Source organism: Ailuropoda melanoleuca, chromosome 12 (genome assembly GCF_002007445.2).
Source record: "Ailuropoda melanoleuca isolate Jingjing chromosome 12, ASM200744v2, whole genome shotgun sequence".
Lineage (NCBI taxonomy): Eukaryota > Metazoa > Chordata > Mammalia > Carnivora > Ursidae > Ailuropoda > Ailuropoda melanoleuca.
Window position 1 is genome coordinate 54,520,768 of NC_048229.1, and position 15,316 is coordinate 54,536,083.

Consider the following 15,316-nt stretch of genomic DNA (forward strand, 5'->3'; position numbering starts at 1 on the left):
GAAAAGAGCCTTGTTCGATCATGTCCCGGATAATAGGGAGCCCTAGAGAGTTAGGGGGCAAAGAAACAGAGTGACTGCAGCTGTTCATTTACTCACTCCTGGGTACTTCCGCTGTGCTGGGCCAGTGGCAAGGACTGATCAGTAATGATGAGTTAGACATGATTTGCCCTCTAGGGGTGTGCGGGCAGAGTCCAGTACACAAATAAATTCATACGGTGACAGAAGACAGTAGGGCATCGAGTAGACTCCCACCTCCTGGTGCCACCTTCACTGCAGCCACTCTGTCCGAGCTGCCGTCTGCTCTCGCCCTGGGCTCCTACCTGATCTCCCAACGTCTGCCTTGACCCCCTGCCATCTGTTCTCAGCCCAGCAGCCAGAGGGGTCTTCTGCTCAAAACCCAACATTGGTCTCCATCTCGCTCTGTGTACCAAGTCCTCACAAGGACCCCCAGGGTCGTAATAGAGTCTATCCAAGGATGCACATGCTCACTTGGATTTTTAAATTTCTGCCAATGAAATGGGGGCAAAATGATTCCTCACTATGACTTGAATTTGCATTTTCTTGATCACTGCTGATGTGAGACATCCCTGCCTCTGTTTGTTGCCATATATGTTTTTTTTTTCTGAAAAATGCCTGTCTATATCTTGTGTTCATTAAAAAAAAAAAAAGCTGAAGTCCATACTTTATTCAGATTTCCTTAATTTTTACCTAAGTTCCTTTTTCTGTTCCAGGGAAGATACCACATTGCGTCTAATCAGCGAGCGTCCTTAGACTTAACCACTGTCGATGTTGGCATTGACCCCCTGGCCGAGGTATAGTATTGGTCAGGTGTCTCCACAGTAAGGTTCTTCTTTTTTTTTTTTTTAAGATTTTATTTATTTATGTGACAGAGAGTGACAGCCAGCGAGAGAGGGAACACAGCAGGGGAGTGGGAGAGGAAGAAGCAGGCTCCCAGCGGAGCAGCTCGATGTGGGACCCAATCCCGGAACGCCGGGATCACGCCCTGAGCCGAAGGCAGACGCTTAACGACTGCGCTACCCAGGCGCCCCCAGGGTTATTCTTTTTTGCCTCCATCTGTGCTTCACTCTTTGGAAAGAAGTCACTTTGTTCTTCCACACTTAGGAATGGGAAGTTATGCTCCTTGAGGGCAAGTATCTACATACATTATTTGGAATTCCACACAGGGGATTTGTATCTTTTCTACTTATTTGTTTGTTCAATGACTGGTTTATATCACATGGGTTTATGGATATTCACTTTATACTTTGGTTTATAATTCAATACCACGTTATTTATTTTGTTGCTCAAATTCTTCCAGCCTGGCCACTGACAGTTCTTTTAGTTGGCTCCTGGGTCCTTTTGACATACCCCTATCATGGTGGGTTTTCTCCTTCTTCTTTTTCCTCTTTTTTAATCATTTCATTACTTTCCATTTGTGCCCGTTTTTCCATGGGTTATTTGTATCCTTATTATGTTACAGGTGTTCATTATACACTCTTGAAATTCATCCTTTGTCTGAGTCTTTTGATGGGCAAATGTTCTTACTTTTAGTTTAACTTATCAAATTTTATTATATAATCAGTTCTTTTGTGGCTCGTTTAGGAAATCTTTTGCTACTGTGAAGTCTAAAAGATATTTGAATACCTAAAAATATCTAAAATATATCTTCTAAAGTTTTGTTTTTAAATTGAAGTCCTTCATCCATCTGGAATAGGATTTCTGTATATAGTGCTGAGACAAGGATCCAATTTCATCTTTTTCCTGGTGAGTAATCAGGTCCGTCTATTGCATGTTCCTTCTTTTCCCCAATGACCTGACTTGCCACTTTCGTTATGTACCAAAGTTCCATAAATGCATGGATCTGATTCTGAGCTCGCTCTCTCTCTCTTTTTAAAGATTTTATTTATTTGTTTGACAGAGAGAGCACAAGCAGGGGGAGTGGCAGACAGAGGGAGAGGGAGAAGCGATGTGGGGCTCTATCCCAGGACCCTGGAATCATGACCTGAGCTGAAGGCAGACGCTTGACCGAATGAGCCACACAGGGGCCCCCAAAAGATTTTATTTTTAAGTAATCTCTACACCCAACATGGGGCTTGAACTGACAGCCCCAAGATCAAAGAGTTGCACGCTCTTCTGACGGAGCCAGTCAGGCGCCCCTCTTTTCTAAAACTTTATAATAAGACCTGACGTCTCCCCATGCCTCTATTTCCAAGCCCCTGCTGTTCTTCAGAAATATCCTGGCTATCCCTGGCTCTTCACTCTTCCATATACATTTTAGAATCACCTTATTATAGTTCTATGGAAAAATTCCTGTGGGTTCCGATCAGAATTGGGAAAGCAGATTTTTCCCGCCCTCAAACAGCAGAAATTAATTTTCTCCCAGTTCTGGAGGCCAGAAGTTTGAGATCAGGGTGCCAACGTGATCGGGTTCTGGTGAGAGCCTGCGTCCTGGCTTGCAGACAGCTGGCTTCTTGCTGTGTCCTCACATGGCAGAGAAAGAGCGAGAGCAGACATCTCAGCATGCTAAACCTTCCTATCGTGAAATGTTACAACTTCAGGAAAATACTGGTAAATGTTTCATGACCAGTTCTCCAGGGGGGAAGATGCGTTCATACACATGAATACATACATTTATTGTACATTTTAATGATATAAAGAATATGTAGTCCACAGTTTAGAAAAAATAATGAAATGTGCAGTACTTTTCATCACGCTCTGTAGTGCCCGTGTAGTCTGTGGATTTTCACAGAGCGCTCTCATCAATGGGCTTTTGCTGAACACTTGTATCGGCCACCATGGGATGATTCGCAATTGATGAGTAAATATAGTTCCAATATGAATGCAGGTTCCTTTGTTGTTGTTGTTGTTCTCATTAATGAGTAAGATGAAAGCCACACATGGTTTCTGTTGTGTACCCTTCTTTTTCTTTTTCTTCTTCTTTTTATCCTTTTTTAAAAAAAAACAACCTTTTAAAAATGCAGAATCACTCTTAGGCCTCTCAAAGACAAGCTTTGGTTCAATTTGACTCACTGGCCATAACAGACTAACCCTTGGCCTATATTCTCGGAATCTTTTATATCTATTGTATCTGGTTGGTGAAAATCATATGCAACGGCGTATGACTGTGTCTCTCTTCCCAGCTCTGGGTTCAGTGACATCACATGGGTGACTAGACGTTGGGCAGTGCTTACATGGCCTAAATTGGCAAACACTGAAAACCAAGGCTTGATCGATTATTTGTTGATCGTCTAGACTACAAAGTGATGCAGTTAATGTTGGTAATGCAAATCGGACCTAAAATGCATAACCGTTCCATTATGAGTAGCGTAAAGAATTGAGGGGAAAGAATCTTCATCAAAGAAATCACTCGCATTATTTTTATAAACAAAGTTGCAACATACACCTTCCGATCCTGGGCTGCTCATCTCCCAGCGCAGAGCGGCCCTCACCTCGTACCAGGGATAGGCACAGGGCCTCCTCCTGGCCAACCAGAGTTATGGGGCCAGGGATGGTCACGTGACCCGATTCAGGCCAATCAGAGTGAATTCTGAGGCATGCCTCCAACTCTGGGGCCACTGCCGAGCTCTGTTTCTGCTGGGGTTGCTAAGCTACCGGGGCCCCCGCTGGGAGAAAACCCATCTGAGTGTGAAGCCGACAGAGGAGGGCAGGGCCAGGACATGGAGAGAGTCCTGATGTCATTGCTGGAACACCCACATCCCATGGGATTGTAGAGAATTTTCCTGGATTTTCTGTTAACTGAGCCAGTGTGTGCTTACACTCTCCCTGAAGCCAGTCTGAGTATGGCTGATTCTTGTAAGGGAGGCTTTGAAGGCCCATTCCAACCCTGAGCTGCAGTTCTGGTCTGGAAGGTATGGACCAGCTAGACCAAGAGGGATGCCTAAGGGACCAGGCATCCGGAGATCCGTGTCTTATTCTGGATTTACCCCCTTTTGAGGGCCTGACCTCAAGTCACTTGGTTCTGCTCTTGGGACCTCCGTTTCCCCATCCGATGTCTCTTCTCAAAGGTGTGCAGAGACAGGCAGAGTTAAATAGGAGCTTCTTGGCCAGAGCGCCCACGGTAATTTTTCTTCTGTCAGGACATCTGCCTTCAACAGGGAGAGCTCCCGGTGGCGGATCATAGAATAAGTCATCCTGTAATGGCTCATATCAACAAATGCTGTCTCTCCCACAACTTCCTGGTGTGATACAGAAGTTCGTCGTGACCCCTCATCGATGCCACGGGAAGGCTAAGAGGCAAGAGCATGCGGCACAGAGTAAGCCAACCCTGGGTTTTATTTCTGGTTTATGCCACTTACCACCTATGTGGTGTTGGACAAGATATTTAGCTTCTCTGAGCCTCAGTTTAGTCATCCATCAAATGGGACTTTGAAGATTAAATAACAATGCCCAGCATATAGGAGGTGCTCAATAAATGGCAGATAGTATTACGATAAACGTGTGGCTTTCCACCAGATTAGCATGGGTTTTACAGTTTGACAGTATCAAATGGGAATGCTCCCCCGCTGCTTTGAAAGACCAAAGAGCCCTTAGATGTACCTACAGGATTCTGATTTTTTTTTTTCGGACAATGAGTTCATGCATTTCTTCTGGAATTAAAGATGATTGTTTGTGAAATAAAACTGAGACATACACAAGGTCACAAGGTGGATAAATACTCAAGAGGCTCCCAGTTCCTGGCCTGATGCTGTCGTTAGAGCATCTCTCTAAAGGGCAGTCATGTATCGGCTTCAGCCCATTGTCCTGTGGAATGTGGGTTCAGTGTGGCCAGACCTTGCAGATTTTCAGGATGAAACAGAAATTGAGCTTTTTATGTAAAATATCCAGGTTTTTAAAAGATCGTGTGGAAACTCAAGAGCGTTGTGCTAACCGAAATAGCCAGACCCGAATAGACAGATACTGTCTGATTCTACTGACATGAAGTACCTCGAATAGGCTACTTCCCAGAGACATAAAACAGAATAGTGGGGGGTTAGAGGAAGAGGAGGATGTGGAGTTATTGTTTGATGGGTCACACGTTTCTGTTTGGGAAGATGAGCAAGTTCTGGAAATGGACGCACAGCGTTGCGAATATTCTCAATGCCACGAATTGCACACTTAAAAATGGTTAAAATGGGGGCGCCTGGGTGGCTCGCTCAGTTAAGCATCTGCCTTCAGCTCAGGTCTTGATCCCAGGGTCCTGGGATTGAGTTCTGCATCAGGCTCCCTGCTCAGCAGTGGGGTCTCCTCCTCCCTCTTCCCCCACTTGTGTGCACGCTCTCTCTCTCTTAAATACATAAAATCTTTTTTAAAATGGTTAAAATTGTAAATTCTATGTTATGTAAATTTTACTACAGTAAAAATAATTTGTATTAAGGGGCGCCTGGGTGGCACAGCGGTTAAGCGTCTGCCTTCGGCTCAGGGCGTGATCCCGGCGTTGTGGGATCGAGCCCCACATCAGGCTCCTCCGCTATGAGCCTGCTTCTTCCTCTCCCACTCCCCCTGCTTGTGTTCCCTCTCTCGCTGGCTGTCTCTATCTCTGTCAAATAAATAAATAAAATCTTAAAAAAAAATAATTTGTTTTAAAAGAAAAGAGAGGAAAAAGAATGGTGTGGACCAAACAGAAGTCAGAGGACCAGATTTGGCCAGTTTACAACTCCCGGTTGGTGTATCCCTAACTCTGGCCCGTTTCCCTTATATGTACCCAAATTCTTCTCATCCTTCAAGGACTGGCTCAAATGTCACCCCTCTTCATTCCCCAAGGCTGGAGGTCCAGCGGCGTTGAGGCCACTCTGCTGCATGGCCACGGCGAGCCCCTTGAGAGCCACATTCCCCAAGCCGCCACAGCTCCTACCTTATTTTCTTGTCTTCTAGTCCACTTCAGCCATTTCTATTACCGCCCTGGCCATGCAGGCATCTGAGATTTCACCCTCCACAGACTGTCAGTTCCTTGAGGACAATGATAAGATGCGTTTTCCCGGGTTCTCCCACAATTCAGTGCTGTAGCATTATGGAGTGACACCTGCCTGCCAGACTTGGGGCCAGGGGCCTGGCTACAGAGAGGAGAGACCTAAGGAGCCCCAGTCTCACCTCCTTAGGGGCAGAACTCTGTTGTTTGTTGGTTTAATCTGGGGTGTGTCATCCTGGGCACCGCTGACATTTTGACCCTTGGGGTGGGGGCTGTCCTGTGTATTGGAGGGTGTTTCGCAGCATCTGTGGCCTTCACCAGTTGTAGTTGTGACAACCACAAATATTTCCAGATATTTCCAAATGTCCCCTGGGGGTCAAAAATAACCCCCAGTTGAGAACTGGTTTCATTCATCCATTCATTTACCTAGTAAGCGCTGTCCTCAAATGAAGATCCAAGACAAGGGTAGGGGGAGGATCGTAGGCAGGTTGAGAGAGGGGCACATTTTTAAAAAATTAACAACACAATTTAGCTATGGTTACCCAGAATTCTAAGTGTTCTTCCTCCCAGTGTCCTAGATGCCAGCTCTTCTGCTCCCTGAGCGCCCTGTATTTTAAAAAGGGATTGACTTCCCATACTGGGTGTTTGCTGTCACCTGGTGGTAATTTTGTTCATTGCAAGCTGGAGGGAGTTCTAATTCAGTTTGACTAGTCAGACACCAGCACATCCAAAGGTTAAGACAAGTTGATTCACTTTCCTCAGATGCTAGGAAGCAGTTCTAAGTTCACAGATGAGACAGGCCCTTCAGAAACAAGTTTGGAGTTACCAGGAGATGGTATAGGCAGCGATCCGCCCATTTTCTGGGGCCTTGGTTTGAACTTGGGATGCACCAACTTTGCCCCCACTTTTCTGACTACTAAAGGTCCTCTTTGGTATGTGTTTATAATTTATGATCATGTGCATTCGAATTCATTTTGTGGAGCTCTTTTTGAGAATTTCGTAGTACACTTGGAGATAATCAGATGTATTGAGGATGTCATAAAAGGGGAGCATCTCGTATTAAAGCAGTGTTTTCCAAATTCGTCTGAAATTAGAAACTCCTTCCTTCCTCCCCTCATCTTGATTGCTGAAGTCATATATTTCCTAACGGTAGAAAATTTGTAAATTATAGAAAAGAACTAAGAAAATCTCACACCCAGAGATGGTCCTGCTAACATTTTCGTGTCTATCCATGCAGTCTATTTTTGACGTTATTAATTTTTGATTATGCATAATGCACGGATATATTCTTCTTGTACAAAATTAAGGCATTACAGATAGGTCTCAGGTCCCCTTAGACAGGTAGCCCCACTCCTGGTCCCTTCCGTAGGTCTCAGGTAGGGCCCTCCAGTGACTGTTAGCAGCAAGGAGGTCTGGAAACCTCAGTGTCACCGGTGTCAGAGCTGTCTGTCTGGTGACTCAGCCCCCTGTCTGACCTTGAGGATGGGGAATATCCCTGAGACTCAGTCTACAGGTCCGGGCTGCCTGCTGTCCATCTGGGCCCAGATAGATTGGTTATACAGGGCTCAGGCTTGGGCAAAAGCCAAGTTCCACCACTGTTACTGTGGATAATATTTAATAGCAATAAGAGAAAAGGTTCAAGAGACTTAGGGAATTCAGGAGAGTAAGACTTTGGTCTGTTTCAAACAGAGCAGCCAGACTCATTCTGGTGTGATACATCACTCCTCTGTTCCAAACCCCCTAATGATTTGGCATTTCTCTTAGAGTAAAAGCCAAAGTCCTCACATGGGCCCACAAGGCCCTAGGTGATGCTCTCCCATCAGCCCATCAGCTCCATTTGCCCAGTCCTGTACTTCATGAGCATCACGAATGTTCTGTCTCAGGGCCTTTGCACCTCCTGTCCCCCTGTGCCTGGATGCTCTGTCAGACTGGCTTCCCACCCCATCTTCTTCAAGTCTTCTCTCAGCCCCCTCCCCCGGCCCAGCTTTAAGTTCGATCACCTGTTGTCTCATCTTCCATATTTTTTTGACACTTTATCTATCTCCCCATGACAGAAGGCAAGAACTTCTTTTAATAGAAAAATTCTTGCTGACTGCAGACCTTTATTGACAGGGTGTTGCATCAGCAATAAGACAGACAAGGCAGACTTGCAGATTAAAGATTCTCTTTTGTAAATAGGGACATTTGAAAGAAACCATTTATAAGCCATTATATAGTTATTGTAACGGATGTCTTATAATGATGGTAAAAATGTTCAATCTTTTTTACATAGTCCATGAAGCAATATAATAATCTCACATCTTGGTTTCATAGGCTTAGATGATATCTGACCTATACTTCCCCTGCTTGGTAGCTTGAGGATTTATTCAGTCCAGGAAGAAATGGGAGCAGGTCAGGGCAGTTGAGGGGGTAGTTGCCCTGGACTTGAAAATACCTACATTGCAGAACAAGTACCAAGAAATGAACTGTGATTGCTGGGCTGGTTCTAACAAAAATGAGTTTAATCCCAGATGCTTCTAGGGCCTGAGGTTCTAGGGTCAGTGTTGGATGCCGTCTCTGAAGGCCTAGGTGTCAAGCTCTGTCCCTGTCACTCCTAGGCATGCCACTGTGGGCCAACCCAGTGCTCAGCACATAGCAGGGGCTCTGTGAGAAGGAAGCCGGAGTTGGCGATGCACTCTTGGAGGCCCCGGGGGTGAAAAAAGAAACTAAAACATCATTATTGCCCGAAGATACGTTCCTCCTCGTCCAGTCCTCTCCTCCTGATTGTATCCAGTTCATTCTCTCAGGCCCCACCAGGACTTCCTGGTTTCCAGCCTCTCCTTCCCAGAACAGGTTCATATGCACCGTTCCCCCCTCACCTGGGACTCCCTGCGAGTCCCCAGGGTCTTCTGACTACCCTTCTAAATGCACGTATAGATTTATTATTTTAAATAGTTGGATTAGTAGTGTCAGTTTTCCCCCTTAACTATATAGTGTGAATAATTTCCAAATATCATTGAATATTTGAAGCACTTTCTTCATCCATCTTTTTATAGCCATTGTGGAAAATTGCAAACATATACAAAAGTAGAGAGGATGGCAAAATGAAGCTCCAAGTACCCAGCCCCAACCCCCAGCTTCAATAAATGTCAACATCTTGCCGTGCTCTGTGCAGCACTGTTAATAATGGTTTAATATGCATCATAAGCTTGTGCTGTCATTTCTTAAGCCTATTCCCTAATGCTGGAAAATTAAGACTTTATTTTTTCACTATGATAATAGGATTTAAATTCTCACATTTGGGGTGCCTGGGTGGCTCCGTCGGTGAAGTGTCTGTCTTTGGCTCAGGTCATGATTCCAGGGTCCTGGGATCGAGCCCCACGTCAGGCTCCCTGCTCAGCTGGGAGCCTGTTTCTCCCTCTCCCTCTCCCTCTATCCCTCCCCCCTGCTTGTTCTCTTTCTCTCTCTTTTTCTCTCAAATAAAGTCTTTTTTTTTTTAAGTCTCACATTTAGTGATAGAATACAGGAATATTTTGCCATTCTGTTTTTGGGTATTGCCCCTTCTGCTTAGCCTAGCGCTAATCTTCTTCTGCCCACAGGTTTCTCAAAGGCAGAGCTGGAGACAAGGATTCTGCACACGTGACTTCTTGAAGGGCAGAGGGAAGCAGAACAGGGAAGGGTAGGGCTGAGCAAGGCTGTGTAGTCAGGGACCTTCGAGCCTAGCCTGACCTTTCCCTCCCAGGTGCTCTGGAGTTAAAACTCACACCTGCTAGGGGCAGGGAGGTGAGCTTTTGCCCCCTCACATCTGCTAGACCCCGGCTGCTCAGGGAGTGAGAGGTAACCTGCCAGGCATCGTAGGGGGTGGCAGAGGTCACAGGGTCAGGTAGGGGAGGGCAATAGCCTTTGAGGGGGTGTGGAATGCCCTGACACCCGCATCCTGGATCCCGAGACCTTTGTCCACACCTATTGATGAGTGAGGTTTCATAAGAAGCAACTGTGAGGTTAGAGCAAATTTTCAGAGCTCTTGAATTAAACTGGAAGATTTGGGGTTGGAGAGGCGGGAGGCAGGAAATGAATCTCTCCTCTTTTCATATCTGGCTGCAAAGCCCACAAACGCCCAAGCTCAGGCTGCAGCTAGATATGGAACAAGATGAAAGATTGGGCCACATGATGGCTCAAATGGAATTTAAGACATAAACAAAAAAATCAGTCAAAGAGCTGCAGAGGGTTGAGGGGGGTGGGGTGCAAAGGGGGAGGCAGAGGGAAGGTTATCCTAAGCTTTGGCAGATTTATGGGCCTTTGGGAAAGGCTGGCAGGGGGCAAAGGAGCCTCTGAGAGGGAGGGATAGTGAGGTTCTGGGATGAAGCTACTATTTGTCAGGAAGATAGGTGTACGCAGGAAGGCAACGTGGGACTCTCCTGGCTGCCTCACAGAGTTCAGGTTCGGTATGCGGGTTAGGGTGGGCTCTTTAGGGATTAAATATCCTCATCCTTGGAAAGCTGGGACCTGACCTTCTGAAGGACACTGGCCTGCTGTCCACCTGCAGTAAGAGACCCGGGATGGAGAGGGCAGCAGACATTGTAACGTGTACCCCTCAGTTGCATTAACAGCCGCATGTTTCATTTGATTGGGAAGTGGATTATAAGAATCAAAATCTTTAAAAATCTGGGTCTCCAGAAGCGTAGGACCAGTGTTCCTTCATGGCTTCAATGGGACTATTCAGTAATGGCTGCCCCCTTTAAAGTATGCATGCCACAGTCCCCACTACTCCCTGGTGCCTCACATCTGCCTGCTTCACTCATTTACAAGATGTGGGTGGCCCTGCAGGGGGTTGGGGCTTCCTACTCATGGTGGCTTCGAGAAGTCTCACCTCAAATCACCTTTTTTTCTTCTCAATCATCGTTTGAGGCTCCATTGCTGACCTCTGGCTGTAGCAATTTGTGTAATGTCCAGGAAAGCAATGATGGGTGGAGGTAGTGGGAATAAGACCAGCGTAGAGGGCGAGGATATGAGCCTTGGAACCAGACCATCTGGGTTCAAATCCTGGCTCCACTACCAGCTGTGGGAGCTTGGAAAGTTGCTAAGACTCCTTTCTCCACTCCGGGGTCTCAGTTTTGTTATCTATAAAATGGAAATCATGAAATGAATGAATACATACAAAGCTCTTAGCAGTGACAAAGGGCTCAGTAAATGTTAGGTATTCCTGTGATTGCTAGCCCCAGACACTGCTGTCACCATGCTTCCAGCTACACAAGGCCACTCGCAGGGTTGTGCTTCTCCTGGCCATCTGTTACAGCTGCTCCAGGCAGGCCACAAAGCTGCTCTCCCAGCCATGCTCAGCACTTTCCAAGGGCCTCCACGATGGGGCCCTGCCTGCTCCCTCAAAGCCCCAGGAGGAGGTACCAGAGTACCAAGCATGCTTGTGCCACCTCCACGGGGGGACCCCTTCCAGGGCACTTTGTGCAGTGGACCCAGGCCCTCCCCCGATGTGTCCTGCCCCCACCTTGTTGTCCTTTGGATCTCAGGAAGCCACTCCCTTCAGAGCCACACCTCCCTCCCCAGTTCCAACAATCACATCTGTCCTGTCCACCTGCACTAGAATACCTGAGGTGGGGAAGTGATACCAAGACCAATTTCTAGGCCAGGAAATGTCAATTCCCCGAGTCCCATGAGGTCAGGGATCGCAACTCATACACACACAACCACAGGGTTTTCGACATTACATTACATTACATTCACATTCTGCAAAAGGCACAAATCTTAACTGTGCCGCTTGGTGAGTTTTGCCAAACATACACCCCTGTGTATCCCATACCTCAGTCAAGCAAGACAGAACGTGGCCATCTCCCAGCGGTTCCCGTCCTCCCCCTTGTAAGACCCTGCCCTCTCCCGCCCACTGGTCCGATTTCTATCCCCTGTTGGTTCTGTCTGCTTATGAGCCTCAAGTAGATGGCATCGTATACTATGTACTTCTTCTGGCTTCTTTTTCTCAGCCCAGTGTTTGAAATTCATCCATATTGTTGCATGTGTCACTGGTCTGTTCCTTTTTATTTCTGAGTGCCGTTCGGCTGTGTGCATGCCCCACCCTTTCCTTGTCTGTTCTTTGATAGACACGTGTTTCCAGTTCCGGGCTGTTAGGAAGAAAGCTGCTATGAACATTCTTGTACAAGGCGTCGTGTGGACATATGCTTGCATCTCTCCTGGGTAGAAACCTAGCAGTGGGATTGCTGGGCCTTTAGTCGAGTCTGCCAAACGGTTTTCCAAAATGGTTGTAGCATTTTGTACTCTCACCAGCCAGATAGGAGCATTCCAGTTGCTTCCCCTTCTTGCCAGCACTGGTGTTGTCAGGCTTTTAAACCGTAGCCGTTCTAGTGGGTGTGAAGTAATGTCTCACTGTGGTTTTAATGGAGACGTCTCTGATGACTAAGGAGGCTGTCTGATTTTTCTAATGTGTTCATTGGTATGTCATCAAGTGCCTATGTAAGACTTTTGACCATTTTTAAAAATGATGTGATCTTTTTTATTTTTAACTTGGCAGAAGTTCTTTACGTATTCTGGATATATGTCCTCTCCCACATAGATATCTACTAGAAAAATGTCCTTTCAGTCTGTGGCTCACCTTTTCATTTTCCTAATGGTGTCTTTTGATGATTGGAAATTTTAATGGTTGATGAAAACCAGTGGGTTGTCTTGTTCCTTTTGATTAGGGCTAGTTTTCTGTCTAAGAATCATGGCCTATTGACCATACTTTTACCAAATAATGGTACATTGTTGGGTATTTTTCCCCATAGGCACCATTCCTCTTGATACAAGCATACACACACACACCCCTGCCACATGGAACAAGGGACCCAGGACTTAGGTATCTATGACATCATGGGTCAGAGACAATGGGTTTTTCCCCAATATCTATACCCCTTTCTTTTTAGTAATAAGGGTTCAGTTTTCTAGGACATGTGCCTCCAGTTAAGACATTTCCCAACCTATCTTGCAACCTCTAATTTTCCTCTAATGGAAATTAGAGGGACGCCTGGGTGGCACAGTCAGTTAAGTGTCTGACTCTTGATTTTGGCTCAGGTCATGATCTCAGGGTCATGAGATTAAGCCCTGCATCGGGCTCCATGCTCAGTGGGAATCTGCTTGAGAATTTTCTCCCTCTCCCTCTGTCCGTCCTCCCTCTCCTTCCCTCCACCCCTCTCTCTCTCAAATAAATAAGTAAATCTTAAACTTTTAGAAATGAATTCTTAAAAGGGATGGATGTTACTTCAGGTTTTTGTCCTCCTTCATGCTGGTTGGTACCTGGGCATTAGAGCTGGAGCTTAAGCAGCCATTTTGGGCAGTGAGGCAGGATGCTAAGAGTGCTGGAGCAAGAATGTAGAAGGAGCCTGGGTCCCTGATGATTCAGGAGCCACCATCTCATCTGCATGGCCTCTCTTCAGACTTCTGCTATGTGACAGAGAAATGATGTCTTATCTTGCTCAAGCCAATAGGTCCTGGTGTTGTTATCATTATTGTTTTTGGTTGTTTTAGGCAGTTGAATCAAATACTAACACGTGGCTGCTTTCCTGGTTGGGGAGAGGAGGAAAGTGAACTTTTCATTTTTTGGTTAATGGATGTGACCAAAAAAAAAAAAAAAAAAGGAAACACAAAGCTAAACCAAAACCAGATAACAAGTAATTTCTCTGGAACATTCCTACAGCCTCTGCACGTTTCCTCTTGGAGTCTCATTGCACCCTGCCAGGTGGGTTGGACCTAGATGAGCATTAATGATTCCTCCTAGCACATGATGGGGGCTAATATTCAGAAGGCAAAATGTCTTGCCCCCTGTCCCAAACAGGCCACAGAATTCAGGTCCCCTGACTTTTACCCCAGGGCATCAAGGGAATACCTGGAAACCATGATGGTACAATCAGTCCTGGAAATGAAGTGCCTCAGGGGGTAAAGGTGAAATCCTGCTTCCCTGTTCACAGAGGAGTGTGCCAGGGCCAGGACTGGGGAGAGGCAAGGAGGTGCCCGCTGTTAGGTGCTGTTTCCACATTGGTGTGACCCCATCGCCTCTCTAGCCTTACCTGAGACCCTGCTGAACTCCTCTCTCTACAGCAGACCCTCATTCCCCAAAATCACTTCTAAAAGGAAAGTGGTATTGTGGCAAGACCCAGGGCTACAGCATTAGACCAGCCTGGGTTCAAATCCTTTTTTGATTCCTTAGCTATGTGACCTTGGGCAACTTCTTCCACTCAGCCTCCTTTCCTCCTCTGAAACATGGGATGCTTTGAAAGGGTTCTTGGCAGGATTAAATTAAACAGCATAAATAAAGTTTTTGGCATATGGAGTTCCTTTCCCTTAACTTTCCCTTTATTATAATAGGGTTCTCCAGTGTTCCTTGTCCCTGAGAAGTGAGAAACTGTTAATTCAATATATTCTAATTATGCACCCTTCTGGGTGTAAAGTATGGTGCTAAGATTATTCGCTAGCTAGAGATAAAGCAACCCCGATCCAGCAATCCAGGAAGGAGCAGCTCTGGTTGCTCAAACACCCATGCTCCCGGCTTGCTGAATGGAAGGCAGGGAGCAAAGAGCTCTCTTTGCCAAAATAAATGGCAATAGATCCTCCCTAAATGTTGCCAGCTGGTGAAATGCACCAATGGGCTAAGTCAAGCCCATTCACACTCACAACACAGAAGTTATTCCTATTCTCAGGTTCTTTTCTTTCTTTCATTCATTTGACACATTTATTAAGTGCTCATTCTGTACAAGGCCTTGCATTGAAATGAACATATTTTAATTTTATTTGCAGTAATACATTTCAGGAAAAAAAAAAGCAAAGTTGCTTCTTGCTAGGATAGATATTACAAAAACACCAAAGAAATTGATAATTTCAAAAATCAGGACCAGGGGTGCTTGGGTGGCTCAGTGGATTAAGTGTCCAACTCTTGATTTCAGCTCAGATCATGAACTCAGGATCGTGCGATCGAGCCCCCCGTTGGGCTGCACGCTCAGAGCGGAGTCTGCCTGAGATTCTTTCTCCCTTTCCCTCTGCTCCTCCCCCCACCCCACTCCTGCTTGCTCGCTCTCTCTCTAAAATAAATAAATAAAATCTTTAAAAAAATAACTAAAAATAAAAATTGGGACCATATTGGATAACGACTCTCCCTTTCAAATCTTCCAGTTTAAGCGTGAAACTGAAGATCAGATTTCTCATGATACAAAGGCAAATGCATCATAAAAACAAAAATTCTGTGAAGATGTGTATGGATCAAAAAAGCAAACATATTTTTCCAGTAAAAAATTATCAGCTAATGGATAAATCAAGCTTTGTTCTCACCTGAGTGCCCTCTTTCAAGGGCTTTTTTTTTTTTTTTTTTACTTTTTAAGGATGATTTTTTTTTAAAGATTTTATTTATTTATTTGACAGAGATAGAGACAGCCAGCG